General features: G+C 42.4%; 1 pseudogene; it reads left to right on the top strand.

The window, feature by feature from the left end:
• The first annotated feature begins 9,070 nt into the window (after positions 1-9,070).
• Positions 9,071-12,084, top strand: LOC122095884 (annotated as a pseudogene).
• The last annotated feature ends 12,211 nt before the right edge of the window (positions 12,085-24,295 follow it).

Below are 24,295 nucleotides of genomic sequence, written 5' to 3' on the forward strand. Positions count from 1 at the left end.
CAAGCGGGCACCCTTCCGCTGATCTACACCCCCAGCCCCCACAAGAGCACTTTTTGAAAGGCATATGTAACATAAATGCCCACAATGTTATTAAATTATTTTTTGGGGGGGGGGTGTCCGGTCGTGGGGCCTGAACTCTGGGCCTGGATGCTGTCCCTCAGCTCTTTAGCTCAAGGCTAGCACTCTACCACTTGAGCCACAGCACCACTTCCAGCTTTTTTCTTTTTGCTTATGTGGTGCTGAGGAATCGAACCTGGGGCCTCATGCATGCAAGGCAAGCGCTCTAACACTGAGCCACCTTCCCAGCCCTGTTATTAAATTATTATTGCAATAACAAATCCAATTATAATTTAGAAAACACAAGAGGGCAACCATTCAATAACTCTGCTTTTCTTAATATCAGAGGGGAAAAGGTTGGAAGGGAAGGAAGAAGGATGCTGCCCAGGTTTCTATAGTCTACTCACTGACCACGAACACCAATACCAGATGAAGAAAGATGGGGAGAATACATTTAAGTCAAATAAATAACTGGCGGTTTCTGGTCTCTGTGCTGGAAGTGAGTATGGAAATGGCAGATGACTTAGATTGGGGACATTGATTATAAACCAATTTCTGTCTTCAACCCCATAACTTCCTGCCTTAATGAAAATCTAGAAACATAGAGAAGTTTGGGATTCTGGAAAAAGTGAGCATGGCAAATTTGTAAACAGACTTAAAATGACCTCCACATGCTAGCTAGCAAGAACCAAATCTGCACAACTTTAAAAGGCAAACGTGCTGGGAGAAGCGGAGGAGACAGACCAGTTCACTTCAAAACAACATGGCAGACATTTCAGTTGCCAAGAGTGGCACTGGATAATTCCAGAGGGCTAGCCTGGGAAAGAAGCACTTGCAGTCCAGTTAACAGGATTCTCCCAAGAAAAAGGGGTGTGGGACCCCCACTCAAGGCAGGAGATGCTACTCAGTTCTCAGCACCTCACAGATGGTAAACAAACTGAAATACCATTTCTAAATGTTGGACATGTTTTTGAGTGTGTCCCTCAAGAGTTTGTGTGCCGTAAGCTTGTTCCCCTGTGTGGTAGGACTAGGGAGAGATGGTCAGGTCACCTTTGGAAGAGATGAATGCATCTGTCGTGTCTGGATGACTCCTGAGAGAGTTACAAAGCAAGGCTACTCCCCACGCTTGGCTCTCCTGCCTCTCTGCCATCTTATGACACAACCAAGGAGAGGCCCTTGCTGGGACACCAGTGCCATGCTGTCTGGACCTTCCAGGCATCAGAATTATGGGTCAAATATACCTCTTTACATATTAAACATTTGGATTCGGGTATTTTCATATACAAAATATAAAATGTACCCCCAAATGGACTAATGCAGAGGACAAGCCTGACAGGTGAAATGATGGTCTCACGATTATGCCCAACAGAATCAGCCACAAGGAGAGTCTGGAAAGTGAAAATAGTAGAAATGAGATGAGGGGAGACTCGGGGAGATCTGTGGCAGCAGGTGAACAGAGCAGCAGGAAGACCCAGCTTGCCATGAGCACAAAGGCACAACTTGGCTTGGTGATGGGTGATGTACTGGAGTTCCAGGGCTCACAGGAGGTCTGGTAGAACAACTAGTTTCTGTTGGTAGGCCACCAGGATGCAATCATTTGAGATCCAGGCTGAGTCCTTAGTGTGCTCCAAGGACATTCAGGAGCTCACTGGACTAGAAGAGGTTCTTTACTCCCTGGTGGGAACTTGAGCTTCATGTGTGCCTGGGCACATGTGCAGCTGGCACATAATCAGTAAAGATGGATCAAATTTGGGGCCAGAAATGTCCATTTTCCAAGGTCAATGTGGTGGTGCACCTCAGTAATCCAAGGGAGGATAGCAATCTGTAGCCAGCTTGGGAGAAAACAGAAGATCATATCTTTAAATTTTCATTATTACCGAAGGTTGATGGCTCACGCATGTAATCCTAGCTACTCAGGAGGCTGAGATCTGAGGATGGCAGTTCAAAGCCAGCCCTAGCAGGAAAGTCTTATCCCCAATTAACCACCAGAAAAACGGAAGTGGTGCTGTGGCTCAAATGGTAGAATGCTGGCCTTGAGCTGAAGAGCTTAGGGACAGCACCCAGGCCCAGAGTTCAAGCCTCACGACGGACCAAAACAAAAATTAGGTAGTTATACAAAAAAGGATCATAACTCCATAAAGGAAACTAATGTTGTTGTTGTTGTTTTGTCACTTGTGAGGTTTGAACTCAGGGCCAGGGTACTGTCCTTGAGCATTTTTTCTCAAGGCTAGCACTCTACCACTTTGAGCTACAGCTCTACTTCCAGTTTTGGAGTACTTAATCAGAGATGTGTGCTTTCCTGCCCAGGCTGGCTTTGAACTGCAATCCTCAGATCTCAGCCTCCTGAATAGCTAAGATTACAAGTGTAGTACACACAACACCCAGTAAGAGACCACATCTTAAACAGAAACCAAAAACAAAAGTTCTGGAGTCAAGGTACAAATAGCAGAGCAGTTTCCTAGCAAGCACAAAGCCCTGAGTTCAATCACCAATTGGTAAAAAAAAAAAAAAAAAAAAAAAATTGTGTATGTATGTATGTTTTCATTTCCTAGAAGCCCAAAACAAGCGTGGAATAAGAAAGGGAATAGAGGAGCAAATGACAAAGTATTAAAAAGTAAAAGTGAACAGTTGAGGGATGGCTCATACCTATCATCCTCTTGCTCAGGAGTGTGAGAGCTGGTTCAAAACCAGCCTGGGAAAATAAATCTGAGATTCTCTTATCTCCAACTAACTAGCAACAAAACCAGCACTAGAGGCATGGCTCAAGTGCTAGATTACTATCCATGACCAGTAAGAGTCCTTGAGTTCAATCCTGGTACACACACACACACACACACACACACACACACACACACACACACACACACACACACACACACACACACACACACACACACAATGTATATAGAACTGAATAGAAAACGTAGCATTACCTGATGTGACTAGAAAGGAATAGAAAAAGGCCATGATTTGTATCAATAGAATACACTCCAGAGTTTGAAATTCAGTCTTGAAGACATCAGTGTCACTTCAAGTGTCATGTATCTGCTGTCTGGTGTGATAGCGTGACAATACGTAGGGTCAGCATGTGAGCATCTGGTGAAGAAGCAGAGGGCCTAGGAAACAGGGTGGAGAAGGTCATCTCAGCACGTCAATAAGCAGACTTTGCCAATATGATACACTGCTGTCACCAGTGACCAGCAGAAGGTCCTCACTGCCTCCTCTGTCCTCCTCCCCACTTCCTGTGGTCACTCCTCATGTCCCCCGTCCCACTGGCTTGGACTCTTAGCCTTTTCTTATCTTCCCTAATCCAGTCTACTGCATTCTGCTATTCTCCATCTGGAATCTGTTCCTTCTACTGGGCAACTCCTGCCACCATGTCATCATCTAGCTGAACCCTCATCATGTCTACTAATGTCTACCAATCTCTCTCTGCACTTAGCTTTTACCACTCACTATTCGGTCCAACTTGCTAGATGATAGATGACTCTTCCCAAAGCAGAGCTTCAATAGTATCCCTCTCTTGCACTAGAACATGGAATTGATCCTGAATGTATGTCTGATCAAGTCTTTTGGCAGTAGTATGGATTGAACTCAGGGCCTTCTGCTTGCTAGTCAGGTGCTCCTTCATTTGAGCCATGGTTCCAGCTCCTTTTTGCCTGGTTTGTGGGTTATTTTTGAGATAGTGTCTTGCTGGGACTAGCCTAGGCTACAATTCTCCAACTTATATTCTCCTACACTCTTAAGATGACAGACACTTACCTCTATGCCCAGCCATTACGCTTCTCCCTTCACTGGGATAACAGGCACATGCCATTGTATTCAGCCATTGGTTGAGACAGAGTCTGAGAACTTTGGCCCAGGCTGGCCTCAAACGTCAGTCTTTCTACTCTGATGCTTTCACTTCTATCCATCGCCACCTCTCAAATAGCTAGGATCGTAAGCCTGAACATCATATTTGACCTCAAGTCTATGATTCTTGCTTCATGGGTATTGTCACCAGATAGTGACACTAATTTGGGAGGTTGTATAAATTTTAAGAGATGGAGTCTAGTTGGAGGAAGTAGACCATTGGAGGCTTTGAAAGCTTATCTCCGGTTGCCAGTCCCTATCTTTTTCTCTGCATCTTGTTCTCTATAAGGTGATGAATCCGCTCTGGCACTCCTCTCCCCCACACAAGGAGATTGCACACAATCATATGGGGACTAAATTCCCTGAAACCAAGAGGAAAAAACCATAAGTTTTTCCTCCTTAAAGCTGTTTTGTATAGGATATTTGGTAGCAGCAACCCAAAAAGAAACCAATACAGCATTCAAGGGGGCACAGCTTTGCTTTCTGCCTTGTCTCCGAACACCTGCTTTCTCCCTATCCCATGTCTGTTGAGCTAAACTTAAGTGTGTGCCCATCCTCTTTTTAAAAAATATTTTTGTATGTTTTTAATTGTAAAAGTGCTGTACAGAGGGGTTACAGTTACATGAGCAAGGTAAGGAGTTCATTTCCTATTGAGCATTGTTGACTCCTCCTTTGTTTTCCCCTTACCATCCTTTCCCACCCACCTCCACATTTCGTTGGTCATGGGGCTGAACTTAGGGCCTGGGTGCTGTCTCGGAGCGTTTTTGCCAAACAATAGTACTCTACCACTTGAGCCACACCACCACTCTTTTTTATTCTTTGGTTTTTTTTTTCTGGTGGTTAATTGGAGATAACTTTCCTGCCCTACAGGGCGTGTGTGTGTGTGTGTGTGTGTGTGTGTGTGTGTGTGTGTGTGTGTGTGTGTGTGTGTGTGTGTGTGTGTGTGTGTGTGTGTGTGTGGTGAGTTTCCTTCTCTGCTAAATGAGGAAACATGATGGATGTGTATGTCCCTTCCAGCACTACAGTTCTCAGTCTCTATGAGTAGGGACTGCTGACCCAGCTTAGGACTGGCTAAGGAAGACACAAGGGAGACTATGGACAAGCCCTGAAAGAGGGAGAAGGAGATGGGGGAGCTAATAGCTTGGGAGGAAGGAAGGACATGCTGGGCTAATGGGATAATTGGATAATCCTCAGAGCTAGGGGCTGCCAGGCTGGGGCCAGCTGTTAGAAGCAGACACAAATAGCACAAGCAAAATAAGGGTGCTGATGCAGGAAGCAGCTTGCTGGGAGAGATGGGGGAGGGCTGGTAGGTGACAGAGGTTGGGGAGGGAGCACTTAATCTGAAGTCCTTTTCCATGAGGATGTTGAGAATAGATTCTTTAGGGACCTTTGTCCTGCTAAGATTACAGTTAGAGACCTTGGGCCCACTTTTGTATCAGAGAACTCTCAGAGACCATGGACTTACCATGGCTCAAGAATGTTATTGCCATGGAGAACTTGGGGACCACGAAGTACTATGCCTTCCCACTGCGGGTGACTGTAGATGGGGCATCTGTTTGACATACCTTTGAAAAAATGAACACATTCTTGTATAATCATTTTGGTATAGCATATTATAGGAATATTATTCATGCTAATAGGTGGAGCAGTCAGTGGGATTGGACAAAAAGAAACGAAACTTTGGTGGAGGCCTGCTCTAGGAGTCAAAGCTTGGCTTTTAGTCTCCAATGTGCTGGGTTCCATAATTCATAATGGTATCTCCCTGGACCTCATCCATAAAGTGGAAGCAATTACCATTACCCTTCCTTTGAAATTTGAAAGTACTCTGCCAAGTTCTGGAGTCCCAATTCTGTCTTAACTTCGTAAATGTTACAAAAGTGAGTTTTGTTTCCCTTTTTTGAAGTATTGGGGTTTGAAGACAGTGTCTAGCACTTGTTAAGTAGTCACGCTACCACTTACATCCTTTTTGCTTTTGTTATGTTTTGAGTAGAGTCTTGCTTTTTCCTGGGTGGGCCCTGATCATTCTATTTGCACTTCTGTCTAGTACAAGCCACAGCACCCAGCTTGTAATGAAATAAGATGGGATCTTACACACTTTTGGTGTAAGCTGGCCTCTAGCCTTGATCTTTCTGATTCTAGTCTCTAGAGTAGATAGGATTATAGGAGAGAGAAATAGCACCAGGCCGAGGTTTCTTACAATGAGATCAGACAGGATGCTGTGTCTGACTGACTGCCTTTCTAATCTATCTATCTATCTATTTGTCTGTCTGTCTGTCTGTCTATCTATCTAATCTTGCTAGGTAGCCACAAACTGGCCACATACTGCTGGTTTTACTGCCTCAGCCTCCCAAATGTTGCTTTATAGGCAAAAGCAACTATACATGGCTTGAATGCACTTTAACTTCCCTTCAAATTGAAGTGACTCTCCTATCAAAACCGGGCGCTGGTGGCTCACGCCTGTAATCCTAGCTACTAAGGAGGCTGAGATCTGAGGATCACAGTTCAAAGCCAGCCCAGGCAGGAAAGTCGTGAGACTCTCATCTCCAATAAACCACTAGAAAACCAGAAGTGGAGCTGTGGTTCAAGAGGTAGAGCACTCGCCTTGAGCTAAAGAGCACAGGGACAGCGCCCAGGCCCAGAGTTCAAGCCCCATAACCGGAAATAAAACAAAAAAAAAAAACAACTTACGTTTATATCTGTATAAAGGAGAAAAGAATATCAGAAGACAATTTTATTCATGAAAATAGATATAAAATAGTAAGTATTCACAAATCATATATAGCAATGGAGACAAATTAATATAACACATCAGAGACCCCAGCTACTTGTGAGATGGGGGTCAGAGGATAGAATCTTGATTCAAGGTGAACACAGGCGTGTGTGTGTGTGTGTGTGTGTGTGTGTGTGTGTGTGTGTGTGTGTGTGGTGTGTGGTGTGTGTATACATGTTACAGGGCCTTATTTGAAAAACAAACAAAGCAAAATAGCTGAAGTCATAGCTCAAAGTGATAGAGTACTTGCCTAGTAAATGTGAAGTCCTGAGTTCAATTCCAGTGCTTTAAAAAATAAAAGCCTACACGCCTGTAATCCTAGCTACTGAGGAGGTTGAGATCTGAGGATCATGGTTCAAAGCTAGCCCAGGCAGAAAAGTCTGTGAGACTCTTATCTCCAATAAACCACTAGAAAACCGGAAGTGGTGCTGTGGCTCAAGTGGTAGAGTGCTGGCCTTGAGCTGAAGAGCACAGGGACAGCACCCAAGCCCAGAGTTCAAGCCCCATGACGAACAAAAAAATAAAAATAAAAGCCTAATATAAGCCATGATGCGTTAGAGTTTATTCCAGAAATGTAAGGATGAGTTAACATTAGATAATTAATGTCATCCATGTTAATAAACAACACTGAAGAAAGATCTCAATAGATGTAGAAAATCCATGTGATTAAAAAAAAAAATTCAGCGGGGCACTGGTGGCTTACGCCTGTAATCCCAGCTACTCAGGAGGCTGAGATCTGAGGATCACGGTTCAAAGCCAACTCGGGCAGAAAAGTCCGTGAGACTCTTATCTATAATAAACCACCAGAAAACCGGAAGTGGCGCTGTGGCTCAAGTGGTACAGCGCTTGTCTTGAGCTGAAGAGTGCAAGGACAGCACCCAAACCCAGAGTTCAAACCCCATGACCGACAAAAAAAAAAAAAAAAATTCAACCCAAGTCAAGTGCTGGTGGCTTACACCTATAATCTTAGCTACTCAGGATGCTGAGATCTCAAAATCACAATTTGAAGTCAGCCAGTGTAGGAAAGTTTCTGTGAGACTCTTTTCTCTAGTTAATAACCTTTAAAAGAATCCAGAAGTGAGGGCTGGGAAGGTGGCTCAATGGTAGAGCACATGCCTTGCATGCCTCAGGCCCTGGGTTCGATTCCCCAGCACCACATAAGCAAAAAGAAAAAAAGCCGGAAGTGGCGCTGTGGCTCAAGTGGTAGAGCGCTAGCCTTGAGCTGAAGAGCTGAGGGACAGCGCCCAGGCCCAGAGTTCAGGCCCCACGACCGGACCCAAAAAAAAAAAAAAAAAAAGGAATCCAGAAGTGGAACTGTGGCTCAAGTAGTAGAGTACTAGCTAGCCTTGAGCAAAAAAGCTCAGTGACAGCACCTTAGGTCCTGAGTTAAGCCCCAGGACTAACATAAAAAAAAAAAAAATCAACTCATTCAAAAAGTAATTCTTAGCAACTAGGATCCAGTGGCGTGTGCCTGTAACCCTAGCTACTCAGGAGCCTGAGATGTGAGAATTGCAGTTCAAAACCACCTAGAACAGGAAGGGCCATAAGACTCTTACATCCAATTAACTAGCAAAAAGCCAAAGTAGAGCTGTGGTTTAAGTGGTACAGCACTAGCTTTGTGCAAAAAAGATCAGGGATAGTGCAATAGCACCCAGGTCCTGAATTCAAGCCAAGTCCCAGGACTGGCACACACACACAAAACAAAAACGCCCTCTTAGCAAACTATAAATTTTCATGTTTTCTTCCTTCCTTCCTTCCTTCCTTCCTTCCTTCCTTCCTTCCTTCCTTCCTTCCTTCCTTTCTTTCTTTCTTTCTTTCTTTTTCTTTCTTTCTTTCTTTCTTTCTTTCTTTCTTTCTTTCTTTCCTTCTTTCTTTCTTTTCCTTCCTTCCCTCCCTCCCTCCCTCCCTTCCTCCCTCCCTTCCTTTCTTCCTTCCTTCCTTCCTTCCTCCTTTCCTTCCTTCCTTTTTTTTTTGCCAGTCCTGGAGCTTTAACTCTGGGCCTGGGTTCTGTCCCTGAGCTTCTTTTGCTCAAGGCTAACATTTTACCACAAGCCACAGCACCACTTCTGACTTTTTTGAGTAGTTTATTAGAGATAATAGTCTCACGGACTTTCCTGCCAGGGCTGGCAGATCTCAGCATCCTGAGTAGCTAGGATTACAGGTATAAGCCATAAGCAACTGGGTTCATACATTTTCTTAATCTAATAAAGGATATTTTTCAAAAACCCACAAGCAGGACTAGAGGGTTGGTTCAGGGTAAAGTGAAGCCCTGAGATCAAACCCAATAATACCACCCCAAACTCACAAATACCATATTTGTTGTTGAAAATAGAACTCTTCTCTTTATAGTCAAGTGCAAGCCTGTTCAACAGAGTACTAAAGACCCTAGAGATGGAAAGTAAGTCAGAAAAACCCAAAGATACAAGGCTAGGAAAGGAAACAAAGTGACATTCTCTACAGTTGAATTAATAGTCTAAACATAGAAAGCCCTCAAAAAATTTCTGAGATATTATTGAAACTAGTGAGAGTTCACAGTCATTAGATATATGGTTAAGAGCAGCATTTAAAAAAAAAAGCTGTTCTACAGCAAAAACTTTATAATTTATAAGAACAACAAAAACTAGAAGGTATCTTGAGTCTAAATTTAACAAACATGGGACTGGATGTACAGCTCAATGGTAGAGAGTGTGCTTACTATTTACAGGTCTCTGAGCGCGCGCGCGCACACACACACACACACACACACACACACACACACAACTCCAATAAATGGAGAGATGTATCATGTTCATAAATGGAAGGAGGAAAATCACAAAACTGATGATTATTCCAAAAGCAACTTGGAAATCAAGTACAATCTCTTCAAACTATAGAGTTTTTCCCTGAGATTTGACAAGTTAAGTCTTAAAAATCATTTGAAGACAAGTTTCCGATTCCATTTTTACACAGAAAGCAGAAAATGTTTCATCTCTATTTCTCTGTACTTTAACCCTGTTATATTGAAACAAACTCTTGCTAAACTTAAGAAAAAAATCATTTGAAGAGAAAATGGAGTCAGAAATTAATGGATATCTAAAGTATACAGTCAAAGTCATTACAATGAAATGGTTTAGGAATAGGTAAACAGACATTTTTTAATACACACACAAAGAGCTGGGAGGCTCCCACCTGTAATCCTAGCTACTCAGGTGGCTAAGATCTGAGAATCAAGGCTCAAAACCAGCTCCAGCAGAAAAGTCCACGAGACTATCTCCAATTAACTACTAGAAAACTGAAAGTGGCATTGTGGTTCAAAGTAGTAAAGTGCAAAAAAGCTCAGGGACAGCACGCAGGCCCTGAGTTCAAGCTCCAAGACTGACCAAAAAAGAAGAAGAAGGAGGAGGAGGAGGTGGGGGGGTGGGGGGGGAGGAGGAGAAGGGGAGGAGGAGGAAATGAAATGGAAAAAATGGAAAGAAAGGTATGTTAGTGCTGGAGGTATAACTCAAGTGGCAGAAGTCTTGCCTAGCAAGCATGAGGCCCTAAGTTCAATTTTCAATACTATGAAACATAACAAATAAGAGAATGTCTTTGTAATCCCTATACCTGTTAAAATGCAAAGTCATAAAAGAAAAGGTTGCTAAATTGACTGTGATTTTTAAACTTTTGGAACAAAAAACAGTATAGAGAATATGCAAAAATCAGTCTGAGAGACAGTAAGCAAGGAGAAGGTTAGGTAAGACCTATAACCAAAGCAATCAAATATATACATGAAGATATGGTCACATATATTAGAAGAAAAAAATGATCAGTGAAACTTAAGAAAGCTAATATGATCTCACTGTTAACTAATGAAATGCAAATCAAAATATATTCACAGCTAGTTAATTGGCAACAATTTCGAAAGTGTTGGTAGGACACACAGTGAGACTAAAGTACTCTTAAGGGAGGAACATAGATGCTAGATCTAAAATACATTAGGACATGATAAATTATACAGGACTCTAGGCATTCACACACGGTGAGACCAAATGAGGACACTCTTAGGGGAGGAACACAAAGCTGATCATACAAAATAATATCTGTTGAAATGAACTCCAGGAAATGGAAACAAGGTTTTATTTTTGTTTCTTATTGTTGTTGTTTTTGCTTTGTTTTCTTTTTGTCTTGTTTGTTCATTTATCTGTCTTTAGGAGGGTAAGGGGGGGGGGCACAGAAATGGAAGGGGAAAGGGTGAACAAAATGTAGCAGTGGTGCTCACAGGACACGATGTTGAAAATGAACTATTCTACTTGTGGGTGGAGACAGGAAGGAAACACTGAAAAAGAGCAAGGGAAAGAGTGACATGTCCAAAAAGAAATATACTCTTTTTTTTTTTTTTTTTGTCAGTCATGGGGCTTGAACTCTGGGCCTGGGCACTGTCCTGAGCTCTTCAGCTTAAGGTGAGCGCTCTACCACTTGAGCCACAGCGCCACTTCTGGTTTTCTGGTAGTTAATTGGAGATAAGAGTAGCAAGGATTTTCCTGCTCAGGCTGGCTTTGAACTGCGATCCTCAGATCTTAGCCTCCCGAGTAGCTAGATTACAGGCATGAGCCACTGGCTCCCAGCCAAGAAATGTACTCTTTACCTGACATAAACTGTAACCCCATCACCTTTAAAATAACAATAAAAATTTTTTGTTGTTTTGTTTTTGCCAGTCGTGGGACCTGAACTCTGGGCCTGGGAACTGTCCCTCAGCTCTTCAGCTCAAGGCTAGTGTTTGACCACTTGAGCCACAGAACCATTTCTGGCTTTTTCTGCTTATGTGGTACTGAGGAATCGAACCCAGGGCCTCATGCATGCAAGGCAAGCGCTCTACCACTGAGCCACCTTCCCAGCCCGACAATAAAATATTTTTAAGTGTAGATGGTTATAGGGAAACAGGAACATACAATACCTAGTAAATCTCTAGGTTTCTATCTTTAATCAAGTCACATATTTTTAAAAATAGGCACATGAAAGTTTATCATATCACTATAATAGTAATAAAAGAATGGGAGCTATGTGGCCTTTGTAAGATTCCACCACGGTGTACCGTGGCCAGGGCCAAAAGGTGCAGAAGATGATGGTGTAGCCCATCAACCTTATCTTCAGATATTTACAAAATAGATCTTGGATTCAGGTGTGGCTCTATGAGCAAGTGACTATGCAGACAGAAGGCTTTGATGAATCCATGAACCTTGTGTTAGCTGATGCAGAAGAAATTCATTCTATACAAAATCAAGAAAACAACTGGGTTGGATTATGTTAAAAGGAGATAATATTACTCTACTACAAAGTGTCTCCAACTAGAAATGATCAATGAAGTGAGAAGTTATTAAGAATGATAGACAGTGTTTTTTGTTTTGTTTTGGTTTGGTTTGGTTTTAGTGTTCTTTGCTGGGAATCTAAGAAAACATCTGTTCTTTTAAAAAAAATTTTTTTGGGGGGTCTGGTCATGGGGCTTGAACTCTGGGCCTGGCCGCTGTCCCTCAGCTCTTCAGCTCAAGGCTAGCGCTCTACCACTTGAGCCACAGTACCACTTCTGGCTTTTTTCTGTTTGTTTATGTGGTGCTGAGGAATCGAACCCAGGGCCTCATACATGCAAGGCAAGCGCTCTACCACTGAGCCAACTTCCCAGACCAGAAAACATCTGTTCATATTGTTTGATGAGCCCCACTGTTAGTGTGCACAGCTCTGATGACCTTGTGTTATCATCAGGTGACAATAAATGCCTTGGGATTGTTTTTATTAAAAAATAAAAGAATGGGAGGTTTTTTTAAGTATCTAGCAGATTTTAGAGGCAGAATGCACATATATAAGTTGTAGCATCATCTATCATAGAGAAACAACATGAACTTGATATATCAACATCTGTTGCATATTCCAATTTAAATATATCTATTTCCAGAGTTAGTTTTTCTTTTCTTCTTTCCTTTTTCCTTCCTTCCGTCCTTCCTTCCTTCCTTCCTTTCTTTCTTCCTTTCTCTTTCTTTTATTTTTTGCTGGTTGTGGGGCTTGAACCTCAGGGCCTAGGTGCTGTCCCCGAGCTTTTCTGCTCAAGGCTAGCACTCTACTACTTTGAGCCACAGCGCCACTTCCAGTTTTCTGGTGGTTAATTGGAGGTAAGAGTCTCATGGACTTTTCTGCTGGGGCTGGCTTCAAAAAATTCTCATATCTCAGTCTCCTGAGTAGCTAGGATTACAGGATTACAGTGCCCCACTTACATCTTGAATTTCTATCTTGTGTGTTGGAGTTTATGGTTATCATCCTTCATCTTTTAGCCTCCAAAATGTTAATAACATACTTTAAATGCTGCTTCCTCCTAAAACATTTCTGGGTCCCTTGGTAGCATGAAAGGCTACAGATCATCTCAGAGAATGGGTCCCCCCTCTTAGCCTGGGACACTTTCCCTCGAACACTGTTACACAGCTCTGATCTCAGTTTCTATATCCCCTTTTAGCTTGTGGCATGCTTTGATTCAGCTTCATCACTCAATCTTTGGGTGACTCTGAGTAAGACAACCTTTCTTCCACTGTCTCAGTTGCCTTATTTATAAGATGCCAATAATCCCTGCTTTGCTACTGCATGACCTCACTAATAAATTAGATGAAGTAAAGAACAATAGTAAACTAGCAATGTGTCAAATACATGCACAATGATTACTTTTTAAAATTCTTTTCAGGATGTAGAAATGCCTGCCTTCTTGCTAAAAGGATCATGAGATGTTCAGTATGCAAATAAATCTAATTTTGAGTCGTGTCACTGAAGATAATCGAGTATGGTGGTAGAGGGGAAAATGCAAGCCTTCTATCAGAAAAAAGGATTCTGAAAGCTCTTTTCCCTCCCTCCCCTCTCTTTTTGTCCAAGACTAGGACTCAAACTTGATGTCTAATGCTTTTGCTCACTGGCTGGTGCTCTACAACCTGAGTCAGGCCTCCAACCCATCCGCTCTTCTGCTTGAAAGATCAATACCCCTGAGTTCTCTGGAATAGGAGGACCAGAAGGTAGCCCAAGGCTCCTGAGGGGTAGAGTCCTAGCCCTGGTTAAATACTGAAGTGGGCCAGGTTTGTCTATAAAATATCTTTCTATACAACCACCTTCCAAGCACTGTTTGTTTTCCTGTCATTAAAGGCCTACAGGGACCATAATATAGGGGTCGGTGCCTGGCCCATCTTTTAGCAAATTCTGAACTGAGACTTGCGTGTCTTTCTCTTACTCAGCTGCTCTGCAATGAGCAAGTCTCCTTGCTTATAAGGGAAATATCTAATGGGTCTCTTTCTACAGATTGTTGGAACGCTACATTTCCAAGCTCTGCATTTGTAAGCAGTCCCTGGAGAGTATAGAATAGGGCAGGAGGAACAATGGGAGGGAGTGTACCTGGGTGTGAGTGTTCTGGCCCCTGCTCCCTGCTCTGATTCCTCTATTGTGGCTCAGATGTTGCACACCACATGTTTTCTGCCATGGGCAGGGTAGTGGCCTGGGAATCCCATGGGCAAGGCTAGAGCCAAGAAAGCTTCTCTCATTTTTGATCTTTGTTCTTTTGCTGGTAGATCTGTTTTTTGGCAGTACTGACATTTGAATTCTTGCCTCTCATTTACTAGATAAGTATCTACCATTTGAGCCATACTTTTAACTTCTCTTCTTTCATTTCTTTAAGTTGCTAACTAGTTCCTGTTCTGATTCACAGTATTAAGAGGATTCAAATGCAGCCAGTTGCTCATGACTGTAAATCTTAGCTGCTAATAAAGTTTGATATCTGAAGATCATAGTGTAAAGCCATTCTAGGGAGAAGAGTCCTGGAGAGTATCTCCATTAACCAGCAAAATGCCAGACTGGAGGTGTGGGATCGATCCCCAGCCATGAGTAGGAAAGCTGGATGAGAATACAAGACCCAGAGTGCAGTTCCTAGTATGGGCACGTATGTGCACTTGAGTGCATACATACATACATACATTCATACATACATACATATATACACACACATATATACATACTCACATAGATAAATAAAATGATTAAATGTAGTTAGGTGCCAGTGGCTCATGCCTGTAATCGTAGAGAGCTGGGAAGCTTACATCAGGAGAATCACAGTTTGAGGCCAGCTCAAGCATACATATGGCCCCTTTTCAACCAACAAATAGGCATGGTGGCCTATTTGTTGGTTGAGAAGGGGCCATATGTAGGCACAGTGGCCTATCTGTTGGTTGAGAAGGGGTCATGCTAGCTGAATAGGAGGTAGAGATTGGAAGGATTACAGACCAGCCCAGGCAGAAAAATTTGCAAGTCTCCATTTCAACAAAGAAGCGGTGTGTGGTGTGACGTGCCTATCATCCCAGTTATTCTCTTTTCAGGGAAGCCTAAAATAGGTGGACCAAGGTCCAAATGCACAATTGCGTAAGGATATCTCAAAAATAGTCAAAGGACTACAGGCATGGCTTAGTGGAAGAGAACCTACTTAGCAAGCATGAGGCCAGTCCTGCCAAAAGAGACAGATTAAATATGAAAACGAGTAGAAAGAGAAGAGTGATAAAATACCTCCTAAACTTTCCAGGTCTGCTGGGCTCCTCTGCCTGTAGTCCTTGGCTTACTGCCAGCTTGGGCTTCAGTGTAGCACCCTACAGGCACCGTTAAGGGCCTTCATGTAACCCAAACCAAGGATGTAAGGACTAAACACAGGAGGCCCTACCCTCTGGAGTGACCTTTTATCTACACATGATTGTTTCTCTGCCAAATAGACCAAAAGGAAGGAAGGCCAACGAATTCTTTTCTTAGCTCTTAAGTGGTGGGCATTTCAGGAAATCAAAATTCTAAAGGGACCAGAGGGGATTTCAATTTATCCTAACTCTCTAGAGACAGGGTCAGTTCTTCCATGAGGTGTAATTCTAAAGGTATGATTCCAAAGATTCAGGAAGGCCCTTGCCTAAAAAACTCTTCAAAGCATATCTGCTGTGCTTTAATATCCACCATTACTGGGATGGAATGAGGGAACAGAAGATACTGTATGAAAGGAAATGTACTCATTACCTGATTCATGTAATTGCTATCCCTTTGTACCTCACCTCTATCATAACAATAAAGTAACTTAATAAAGAGGCACAAAGATCCATTGTTAGAGTGTTATTTATTTTCTTTTTTATTATTTTTTTGTGTGTGCCAGTACTGGGGCTTGAACTCAGAGCCTTGCACCCTTGTTTTAGTTTCTTGCTCCTGGCTAGTGCTTTACCACGTCAGCAACACCTCCACTTCTGGCAGTTTGCTGGTTAAATGGAGATAAGAGTCCTGAGAATTTGTCAGTGTAGGCTGGTTTTGAACCTTGATTCTTACCTCTAAGGCTCACTACCTTCTAATAGCACCATGGATATGCCAAGCTGACAGAATAATAGTAATTAGTGCATATAGAAATAGCAGGAAAAAAATTGTGGACTAAGTATATGCATCTAATCTCACAAAATCTAAGAGCCTACTAAAAAAGATTTTTTTCAAGAGCAAAATATACAGTGGAAGCGCTTAGGAAGAAGAAATATGGCATCATAAATGAGATGAAATACTTAATGGACTGACTAGAAGTCAGATTGAGGAAAGGAAAGTGAAAAGACAAAGATAAAACTAGGAATAAAACAGATACAAGTCGGGCGCCGGTGGCTCACGCCTGTAATCCTAGCTACTCAGGAGGCTGAGATTTGAGGATTGCGGTTCAAAGCCAGCCTGGTCAGGAAAGTCTGTGAGACTCATCTCCAATAAACCACCAGAAAACTGGAAGTGGTACTGTAGTTCAAGTGGTAGAGCGCTAGCCTTGAGCTGAAGAGTTGAGGGACAGCACCCAAGCCTAGAGTTCAAGCCCCATGACCGACAAAAAAAAAAAAAAAAAAAGATACAAACAAGTCTGAATAACAGGAATTTTAGAAACACAACGAAGGAAATGAAATAATTCACAAAAACATCCCAGAACCAAATGGCATGATTTTTTTTACAATCAAAGGACCACTGAGAGGCTAGTACAATAAGTATTGCATAGTGAAGATTCCTAATCCTGGGGACAAAGAAATCCTGGCAGGCTGCAGTCAGGAATTAGAGTGGCTGTGGCTTCCTCCACAGCAGCACTGTGCACTAGAAAACAATGGACTGTGCTGTCCAAGTTTAGAGGCAAGATGACTTCTTATAGAATTCTACTCTTCATCAAGTATTACAGAGTTTCAGACATAGAGATTTTGAAAAAATTGATCTCCCACCTAGTCTCAGGAAACTCCTAGAAGATGTATGTCATCAAGAAGAAGGTAGAGGAGAAAGTAAAAATGAGGAAGCATGGGTTCCAGAAGACAGACAATCGAACACAGGAAAGAGGCAAGGGAATTCCTGTGACAATGGTGATGGGGGTTCCAGGACAGGTTAATTCAGCAGACCCCCCCCCCCCCATAGGAGGGCAGATGTCAAGAGACACTGAGAGATCTAGATAGCTGGCAGAGGTTAGGAGATAAGAGAGGTTGGTGATAAGACTTTAAAAATAGAAATACACTGGAAAAAAATACACAGCTGACTAGCAACTCTGCTGTAACTGGTATTTATGTTGTCATAATAACAAACATGCTAACCAGTGATCTACCAAAAATTAAACTCTAACTATATTGGGAGTGAGGGGATGTGGGGAGGGGATGTGTAAATAGAGCGGGTGGGGGGGGGAAGGGGAGGGAAGAGCTAAATCCTCATCTCTCACAGTGGGAAATCAACAGATAATGCAGAACTAAAAACACCAGGAAGTAGCATTATAAACATGTCACTCAGAGATAAGGAAATTCCAGAAGAATTAAACAAGTTGGAAGTGGTTCTTCTAGGGAAAGGGAAACTTGGTGGTAGTGGGGACCAATCTTTGTCTTAAACCTTCTAGAACAAGTTCACCTTTTAAAATTAGGCACCTATATAAATCTGAATTTCAAATGAAAAGCACAGGTGTCGTGGAATGGTGGAATGAATACAATGAGTGCCTGCAGTCTGAAAAGGTGGACACCTGTAGGAGCCTTACTACCGCCTGGTTTTAGAGCAGCAGCTGGTCTGCACATGAACGAAGGCTCTTCTATTTAGGAGGCAGTATAGGGCTGATGCTACACTGTGATGGTAAGGGCCACAGGGTAGGATCTTGCCCAGACCAGAGGCAGGTTATGCTTCTGGATTGCTGAGTGAGTGGAAATCAGACATTGAGATCATCTTCTTTTACCTGTGTGCCAAGATTCTGAGGTTCAACAGAAAGATGAGTCTGTGGGAGTTTTGTTGTCGTTGTTGTTTTGTTTTGTTTTTAAGAATTCAGGATGATGACTAAAGCTCAACCTCCTGTTCTGTAGTATGCTATTAACTTTGAATTATATTCCTTAAAAAAAAAATAACACATATATTGGTTGGAAGCTCCAAAATTAATTGTATGGACTTCTTCTTCTTTTTTTGGGGGGAGGGGGTCCGGTCGTGGGGCCTGAACTCTGGGCCTGGGCGCTGTCCCTCAGCTCTTCAGCTCAAGGCTAGCACTCTACCACTTGAGCCACAGTGCCACTTCCAGCTTTTTTCTTTTTGCTTATGTAGTGCTGAGGAATCGAACTCAGGGCCTCATGAATGCAAGGCAAGCGCTCTACTGAGCCACCTTCCCAGCCCCTTGTGTGGACTTCTTTAGGCTGAATTCTTATTAAAAATTTTTTTAATGGTAATTGTGCTATTTCTTACAAAATAACTCCATGAGTTCATTGTATCAATACATTTTATGTACTTTTTGTTTTTCTTCCTTTACTTTTTTGTTTCACTTTTGGGTTTTGACTGGATCTCACTATGTATCTCAGGCTCTCTGCCAGGTCATAATCCTTCTGCTACACTCTCCCAAGTGCTGAGATTATGTTCTGCTCAACGACTTTTCTCTACTACCCATTACATGCTATCCTCTATTAGAAACCATAGAAATAGAAGAATAAAATAGAAATAGCTCCTGTCCATCTAGAGCTTACACGTAAGTAAAGGAATAGAGAAAAGAACTTGAGAACAAGAAGTGAATTGTTTGGTCTAGCATTGAAAACTGGATTGGATCTGAGGGTCCTTCAACTATCCCAGTTACATTCAACCTCCTGTTTAGAAGCCTGAGTAAAACCAAATCTCCCCCCCCCCCTCCCAATTTATTCCCTACCTACAATGCTTCCGGTGCTGTATTTAAATCCAATCCTACCAGCATTCTGGGATAGGCAATCTTATGCTAGCCCCACCATGGGTATTCATGTCTTGGTTCTCACATTCTTGTATGTGGACTGAACCTAGTGATTTACTGCTGATGAAAGCATACAAACTAGGCTAATCAGCTTATGTCCCAACACGTTTACTATAAGTTGAAAACATTATGAAGTTAATATGCACTTAAAACACCTAACCTGGGGCTGGGAAGGTGGCTCAGTTGGTAGAGCGCTTGCCTTGCATGCACGAGGCCCTGGGTTTGATTCCTCAGCACCACATAAGCAAAAAAGAAGCCAGAAGTGGCACTGTGGCTCAAGTGGTAGAGTGCTCGCCTTGAGCTGAAGAGCTGAGGGACAGCGACCAGGCCCAGAGTTCAGGCCCCATGACCGGGAAAAAAAACAAAACCAAACAAACCACCTAACCTGCTGGGCGCTGGTGGCTCTCACCTGTAATCCTAGCTACAGGAGGCTGAGATCTGAGGATCAAAGCCAGCCCGGGCAGGAAACTCCATGAAACTCTTATTTCCAATAACCCACTAGAAAGCCGGAAGTGATGCTTTGGCCCAAGCGGTAGAATGCTCACCTAGAGCTGAAGAGTGCAGGGACTGCGCCCAGGCCCTGAGTTCAGGCCTCATGACCAAAAAAAAAACCCTCCAAAAAACAACAAAAAAAACCACCTAATATCCCTAACACCATAAGTTAGCTTAGTCTACTTTAACATGTTTAGATTATTAAGTGTAGCCTACAGCTGAGTAAAAATCATCAAATGCAAAGTCTATTTTTATTTTGTTTTTATTACCTTTATTGAAAAGGTGATGAGCAAGGGGGTTAGTTACATAAGTAAGGTAATGAGTACATTTGTTTTTAAACACGGTTACCCCATCTCTCATTTTTTCCCACTCACCTCTCCCTGCTCCCACCCCCCAGGCTGTAAGATTCATATCCAACATAGTGTCAAGTGAGAGCAAAGCCTATTTTTTAAAAAAGCACTGAATATTTTATGCAATATATTGAGTTCTGTACTGAAGGAGAAAAATAACATGCTCTTATGAGTATACTTTCACATCACCATAAAGGTAAAAATTATAAAAACTGCAAGTTGGAGATTATCTATAGTGAGAAGTGATAGATCGTCACTTCTTTTTTTGGGGGGGGGGGATGGGGATCCAGTCATGGGGCCTGAACTCTGGGCTTGGGTGCTGTCCCTCAGCTCTTCAGCTCAAGGCTAGCGCTCTACCACTTGAGCCACAGCACCACTTCTGTTTTTTTTTCTTTTTGCTTATGTGGTGCAGAGGAATCGAACCCAGGACCTCAGGCATGCAAGGCAAGCGCTCTACCACTGAGCCACCTTCCCAGCCCCAACTTCTGAGATAACATTACAAAAGGATGCTGAGCACCAATAGCTCACATCTGTAATCCTAGCTACTCAGGAGGCTGAGATCTGAGGATTGCAGTTCAAAGCCAGCTTGAGCAGGAAAGTCCTTAAGACTCTTCTCTCCAATTAACCACCAGAAAAGCAAGTGGCGCTGTGGCTCAAGTGGTAGAGCACTAGCCTTGAGCTGAAGAGTTCAAGGACAGAGCCCAGGCCCAGAGTTCAAGCCCCACGACCAACAACAAAAATCTTACATCCTCATTCAGGACAGGTGTTTGGCCAAGCAGAGAGGGTAGGCGTAGAGAGGCTAGTGTAGTGACAGAAAGGTCTTTTCATTCAAGTTTGAGGGCTGACTCATACATGATTTAGAAGTAAGATGCTAAGATGCAGCGATGCTATGGAGGAACTACAGCTTAGGGAGAGATGTTTCGATTTGCATCACACTGAGGCTTTCGCGGTCAATGCTCACAGTCCCTCAACCCTGCACATTACTTCTGGAGATTTCCTCCTAATTGTGTGTGGGGTTCAGTCTTGTGTTGGCAATTGTGACAGGCAGCAGAGAGGGCAGCTCTGGGACACTGGGGTCAGACACTTCAGAGGAAGGGAAGCCCATTGTTTTCTCAGGGCCCTGCTCCCTCACGTTTATTCTTTGCTAGGGCCTCTGTAGAAGGACTGTGCTGAAGCCTGCTTCCGACACGAGGGGCACCATTTATTTAAAACACACACCACATATACATAACAAACCAAATGCAAAGGGAAAAAAAAAGACTGCTGAAGACCAGAGTCACTCAAAGTTCAGGCTAAGAATAGACAAGGAACTCTGAGAGCTGCTGGACTATGTGATCTCCTGCAGGGGCTTGGCAAGAAGCCCAACGTAGCTTTGTGTTTTTCTAGGCTTTTAGGAAGAAAGAGCACTGACTTGGGAGTCTGGAGAGCTCTGTACCTGGCTTGGCTCTGGCAGTGCCTCTTCCAGTGTCCTCCGGCAAGTCATTTGGTCTGCGTTTCACTTTTCTATTTTCAAAGGCAAAGGGTGAGGCTCCTGTGGCTCTAGCCTGTAAACCTAGCTACTCAGGACAGATCTGAGGATCTGGGTTCCAGGCCAGCTGCGACAGACAAATCTTATCTCCAATTAACTAGTAAAAAAGTTGGAAGTGGAAGTGTAGCTTTAGTTGTAGACAGCTAGTCTTGAACAAGAACGCTAAGCAAAAGCACAAGATCCTGAATTCAAGCTCCAGAACTGGTGTGCGTGCACGCACGCACACACGCGCGCACACACACACACACACACACACACACACAAAGTTGTATTATACTCAGATATTCCAACTGCCATCCTGACCTCTTAGAGGTCACTTCTCACTAAGAAGTAGAAAGAATGCTGTCTGGCCAGGGAAGAGAAGCTGTCTTCCCTCACCCAGCCCTTTAACACATAGATCCTGAGCACCTACTGTATGACAGGCTTGGTGCTAGAAGTACAATGGTGAGTCAGGTCAGATGTGGCCCTGTGCTCATGGACTTTCTAGTTTATCAGGGTGGAAAGGAGGAAGGAAAGATGAGCCCTAATGCAACAATCATCCATAGGGGTGTGATTATTATCAAGAGAAGTTCAATGAGCAAAGATCATACTTCATTCTCAGATAGTGAGGGATGGCTACAATCTGGAACCATTCTTATGTTCTATGATCCAATCAATTGACAGAGAAACCCTTCAAAGAACTCACATAATTTTTTTTTTTCTACCCCAGAATGGCACAGTTCAACACAATTACAGCTCAACCATTTGTTGGGGACATACTGCAGGGACTCAACCACTCAACTCCTATCTTCCTGGAGCTGACACTAGTGGGCACAATGAATGGACTCATGTACATAGCTATAAAATGTCTCACACTGGGCTGGGAAGATGGCTCAGTGGTAGAGCGCTTGCCTTGCATGCCTGAGGCCCTGGGTTCGATTCCTCAGCACCACATAAGCAAAAAGAAAAAAAGCCAGAAGTGGCGCTGTGGCTCAAGTGGTAGAGCGCTAGCCTTGAGCTGAAGAGTTCAAGCCCAGAGTTCAGGCCCCACGACCGGACCCAAAAAAAAAAAAAAAAGTCTCACACCATCCTCTGACTGCTAATATTGTGTTCCAAACAATGTGTATAAGTTCAAGAACTAAGTGAGGATTTGAATGTGGTAGGGCAAGCAGAGAAATTTTCTTAGAAACAGAAATTGATACAGGTCTGGAAGGTACTGCATAGTCTGAGATAAACAAAAATAAGGCCATCAGGGTACAATGGCCCCATTCCCTACTACTAGAAAGCACAGATACATGGTATATAAAGACATATCCAAAACAGAAAGTTCTTAAGTCCCTTTGCAGATAGGAGAGATTTAAGCCCCGTCTTGTAAAGCAAAACATTTCCTGTATTAATTCTGACACTGGGTCTTGGATTGGGAGGCCTGCCGCCGATGACTGTAACAGCACCCTCACCTCTGAGAACCTGTGTCTCACGTGTAAAATGAAGGGGTGAGATGCTACACAAAGTCCCCTGCAATACCCAAAGGGGCCCAACCTGGATTCTCGGGAGCAGTTTTAATAGTTTATGATAAAACTGTTGGTTGTTACTATGGAATATGAGCCATTACATATTAGGCAAGTTGCTAAGTTTTCTAAATCTGATATGCTTTCTTATTTAAAATAAAATTTTAAATAAAAGGACACAATTTTTTATTTATTTATTTTTTATTTATTTATTTAGTTTTTTGTCGGCCGTGGGGCTTGAACTCTGGGCCTGGGCGCTGTCCCTCAGCTCTTCAGCTCAAGGCGAGCGCTCTACCACTTGAGCTACAGCGCCACTTCCGTTTTTCTGGTGGTTTATTGGAGATAGGAGTCTCACGGTCTCTCCTGCCCGGGCTGGCTTTGAACCGCTCCTCAGATCTCAGCCTCCTGAGTAGCTAGGATTACAGGCGTGAGCCACCAGTGCCCGGCTAGGACACAATTTTTTAAAAAAATCAGATACTATCAAAGATCATTCTGTAATTATTAAGAGTTTATGTTTGAGGTTATAAAATTGTGGCTGTTGTATAATATTGTGAATATATAATACTACTCACAATTACACATTTTAAAAAGGTTATAATTTTGCTTTATATAAGCAAATGTATAGTTATGGTAAAGTGCATATGAATACATAAACATAAAAATATAAATAAATGAATATATTAATATATAATATATAAATTTAACATTTCTATAATATATAAATATATTCATAATGATAAAGCATATATAGTATAGATATAGACATAATGGTAAATATACATATTTTTTTATTGTACAAATACCATACAGAGGGGTTACAATTACATGAGCAAGGTAATGAGTACATTTCTTATCAAGCATTGTTGCCTCCTCCAGCTTTACAGTGATTAAATGGAGATAAGAGCCTCAGGGACTTTCCTGCTGCAGTTGACTTTGAACTATAGTCCTCAGATCTGAGTAGCTGGAATTATAAGGGTGAGCCATGGGAACCTGGCTTTAGATGTATATTTTTTACTATAATGTTAATAAATTAATGTAACATACAGAGAAGTATTGACTTACATACTATAACTGGGTCAGTTATGTAGTTTGTAAATTGTATCTTTTTTCTTTTTGAGACAGGCTAGCCTTAAATTCACTATCTTTCTGCGCCTTTCCTCCTGTCACTTTCCAAGTGCTGTTCTAACATATATGAACCTCTCCATCCAGTTGTGAATTGAATACTCTTAATAAGAATATATTTTCTTCCAATCTAGCACTATGATTTCCTCCCTCAGAGACACTATTTGTTTCTTGTCTTCTAAATAGTCCAGAGCATTAAAAAATCACTTTAAATCTCTGATATATTTTTACTTTAACTTGAAGGAAGGAAGTGACAAACTATTTTGCCTTTTTGTTACTTAGCAACTAACACATCTAAAGTTGTATGTATCAGCACATACATACACATTTTACTCTCTTCTACTTTTATATAGATTTCATATAGGAATCTAATGATACGCTTTTGTGCTTTTACTTAATTAAAAATTT

This window comes from Dipodomys spectabilis, unplaced genomic scaffold (assembly GCF_019054845.1).
Source record: "Dipodomys spectabilis isolate Male_0828 unplaced genomic scaffold, ASM1905484v1 ptg000363l, whole genome shotgun sequence".
Lineage (NCBI taxonomy): Eukaryota > Metazoa > Chordata > Mammalia > Rodentia > Heteromyidae > Dipodomys > Dipodomys spectabilis.